Source organism: Xyrauchen texanus, chromosome 31 (genome assembly GCF_025860055.1).
Source record: "Xyrauchen texanus isolate HMW12.3.18 chromosome 31, RBS_HiC_50CHRs, whole genome shotgun sequence".
NCBI classification, from domain to species: Eukaryota; Metazoa; Chordata; class Actinopteri; order Cypriniformes; family Catostomidae; genus Xyrauchen; species Xyrauchen texanus.
In genome coordinates, this window is record NC_068306.1 from 8,961,508 (window position 1) to 8,965,600 (window position 4,093).

The 4,093-nt window shown below is 37.9% G+C and overlaps 1 pseudogene; it reads right to left on the reverse strand.

Annotated features, from left to right (window-relative positions):
- Positions 1–2,981: 2,981 nt before the first annotated feature.
- Positions 2,982–3,810, reverse strand: LOC127624524 (G-protein coupled receptor 4-like; annotated as a pseudogene).
- Between the last annotated feature and the right edge of the window lie 283 nt (positions 3,811–4,093).

Here is a 4,093-nt window from a genome sequence, read left to right on the forward strand (position 1 = left end):
CCAACCTCATATTTTTTTTTAACTTGGAGCACAAAATTGTACAGGAAAAACAAATGTATAGTTTGAAAAACAGCAATAGTCATGATATTACTGATCCTATAGAAATGCGTAGATTAGCAGTGGATTTTTATTCTCAGTTGTATGCCATTAAGAACACTGATGTGCAGAGTCAAAATGAACTGTTACAGAATCTTCCCTGTTTATCACCTGAGCCAAAACAATCTTTAGAGTCTGGACTCACCTTTGAAGAAGTGAGTGCCGCAGTAATGGGACTGTCTTCAGGTCGTACCCCTGGTATAGATGGACTTCCTGGTGAATTTTACAAACATTTTTGGACTATTATTGGAACTGATCTTCTTGAAGTACTAGAGGAAGTGTTTCATGTAGGGTTTCTTCCTAAGAGCTGTCAATGGGCAATTTTAACATTACTGCCCAAGAAAGGAGATCTCACATTATTGAAGAATTGGAGACCTGTCGCAATTCTATGTTCCGAATATAAAATAATATCAAAGTGTCTTGCCAACAGACTAAATAAGGTGTTACTTGAAATTGTACATAAAGATCAGTCTTACTGTATAAAAGACAGATGCATTTCTGATAATCTGCACTTGGTACGTGATGTTGTTGATTTTGCCCTGAGTAACAACATCAACATGGGATTTTTATCTTTATATCAAGAAAAAGCTTTCGACAGAGTTGACCATCATTTTCTTTTTAATGCTCTGAAGGCTTTTGGCTTTGGAGATAGTTTCATCTCAATGATAAAAGCAGTTTATAACAATGCCACATGTATGATTAAGAGACGCTGGCTGCTAAACTTGGTTTTAGATCAGTACGCCTTACACAGAGGCTGTTGAAAAATATTTTGGATTTTTTACCTCCAGATTTTAAAATTGCTTTGGAAACATCTGATGAAGACAGAGACTCTTTGTTCCCGGAGATTACAGCTGCACCTGCTGTTGGGACGTTTCAAGAACTAGACGCACTGTATGCGATGTGTGTAAAGGTTTCACACCTTAATTCTTTGGAAGGACTTAAGGAATCAAAATGGCAGGAGTTTTTCGGATCACATACATCCCCCAAGGGTAGCTGGAGGACCTTGTACAAGCCTCCCATTGAGAAAAGGACTGGAGATCTTCAGTGGAGGATTGTGCATGCTATAATAGCTACAAACAGACACAGAGCACACCTTGATCCACAGGTAGGGGAGGGGTGTCCTTTTTGTGGAGCACCGGAAACTGTTTTTCATTTATTTGTTCAATGTGTGAGACTTCAGCCTTTGTTTTTTCAATTAGAGGTCTGGTGTCAGATTTTTGGGGAAGTGTTTTCACCTGTGTTCTTTATTTACGGGCCGAAATATAATTGGAGTAGAAAAGAGGCTCATGTTCTAATTAACTATTTGTTTGGACAAGCCAAAATGGCAATTTGGCTATCACGGGAAAAAATAATTAATGGTGAGGGGTCAACTGACGTAGTTTTAATTTTAAAGGTTTTAATAAAGGCAAGGTTAAAAGTGGAATTTGCTTTTTATCATCTAGTGGAAGACCTGGAAACATTTATAAATATATGGGGAGTAAATCAATGTATTTGTGAAATCGACTCAGATGGTATTTTGAAGATTAATATTTAAAAGAAGGATCATAATGCCATAATGATCAAGAATGTATGTACGTGTGTGTGTATATATGTATGTATATGTGTGTGTATGTATATAATATTACTATTATAATTTTTTTGTTTTTTTTTGTTTATAGATATGTGTATATATTGTTTTTTTTTCTTGAAAGCATATCATTTAAGGATGTATATACTTTTTTTAATCTTTTGAAAATAAAGAGACGTAAAAGTCAAAGTCTCTCTCTCTCTCTCTCTCTCTCTCTCTCTCTCTCTCTCTCTCTCTCTCTCATCTCTCTTTACCTGCTTACCACACAAAAAAATTACTCACTCTCGACTGCTTCAGAGCTCTAAGAAGAGTCAAATGGAGAGGAAGAGTAGGAACTGCAGTGAGTAGGACCATGTTGTTTCACAATATTATTGTGTACATTCAGTGCATGCAAGCGCCAAGACCTGCAATCCAGACGATAACCCAACATGCCACTCTGTATCTGAGAGGTTTAAACTTCAGAAAGGTTGATGAACCACTGCCACTACAGTTTTTGCTCAGAAAAAACCAAATAAAACATATTTTGAGGAGTGGTGGTGTAGTGGTCTAAAGCACATAACTGGTAATCTGGTAATCAGAAGGTTGTTGGTTCGAGCCCCACAGCCACCACCATTGTGTCCTTGAGCAAGGCACTTAACTCCAGGTTGCTCCGGGGGGATTGTCCCTGTAATAAGGGCTCTTTAAGTCGCTTTGGATAAAAGCGTATGCATAAATGTAAATATTTTGCTTTTAGTCCTTGTTAACATTTGACATGGTTCAAAATATTCTATTTTAGTCCTACTTATACATACAATGCTGGCATTACATATTGTAACATTGTTAAAGGATGGGCAAGGAGGAGGCGAGAACCTGCTCGTCAACATAAATCATAATTTAATGAAAACTCAAACCAAAAGCACATAAACATAAACAAACACACGACGGACATGCCCGTAATTCTCTCTCTCGAACCATCGTCACCGGCCGCCTTTATCCCTTGCGCGCCTCATCAGGCCGATTGGGGACCGGGCGCGCAACATTCCGACCCGACCCCGCCCCCCTCCGCTCCACACATATAAGTTAATGTTGATTTAATTCTTTGGGTATGATGTTAGAAATAGCCAATCTTGAGAATTTGTCTTGATAAATTGATACAATTTAAATTGATAAAGTTAAACTAATGTCCCAGAAATTCAATCATTGGGGGAAAGATTCAACCTTCACATGAAAGCTAAATTATGACACTGATTTTAATTCCCTTATATAACCCAAATGTTTTTATTGTGTTACATAGTGGTTCAGTTGTATAATGCATGGTTTTGTAACAATGTTGCAGGTTTTACGGTGAACAGCGGCAGAAGAGTTTCCCAGTCCGGTGCAAATATAAAACAGGCTGTACAAAACCAGCCATTAAAAAACAAACTTGACTGATCATCCACAGGATGGGAATATTCTGGTGTGTCAGAACACTGTGGAGACCTGTGATAGTGGATGGGATATATATAATAACCATGGACACAGTAATGATTAAAATGATATAAAACGCTCTTCTCTTCATGTGGATTTTCTCCTCTCTCTCTCTCTCTCTCTCCTGGTCCTGACTGCTTCAGAGCTCTGAGAACAGCCGAACAGCACAACAACTGAATGGAAGGAAAAAGTAGCAACTGCACAGAGAAGAACCACATAAAAATATAAAACTTAACTGAGATTATAAACATGCAGAACAAACAGGAGCTAAAAATAATGATCCAGGCAGCAGAAGAACAGATCACTCTGTATCTGAGAGGTTTGAACTTCAGAAAGGTTACAGGATGAACCACTGCCAGATAACGCTCAACACACATCAGACACTGAAACAGAGGACGACCAGTGATGCCTAGTCCTAATAAAAACTGCGTCACTGTAGAAAAACTTGGAAATCTTATTGTCAATAAAGTAAACAAAGAATTCAGACAGAAAACGATCTCACAAACAGAAAGACTGAGGTTGAAAAACTCTGAAGCAATTCCATTTCCTCTTCCTGTGACAATGTGCCATATAACATAGGAGTGTGTGGGAAGACCAAGCATGAAATGGAAGCTCAGCGTACAAATGTTTAGCATTCCCATTTGATTAAATGCCGATGTTGTGAGGTTCGTAGATGCTTGTGTAGATGTTGTGAAGTTCATCGTAGAGACATCCAATAGCTCCACGTCTATCTTCTCAGCTGAGAAGATCAGAGAATAAATGAATCATAAGAACAGGTTATAATTCTAATAATTACAATGTGTTGAGTTTCAATTAAACAAACAAACAAAAAAGAGCCCAGACCCATTTTACTCCATTTCTAATTCATCTAACATGCCCATTACCCCTAAAATATGTCGCTATCCACAGTGGCAGTAAAATAAAATAAACCATTTAGGAAAGAAGAATCTTTCACCTGAAAGTGAATGCTCAGTCCCTCTGGAT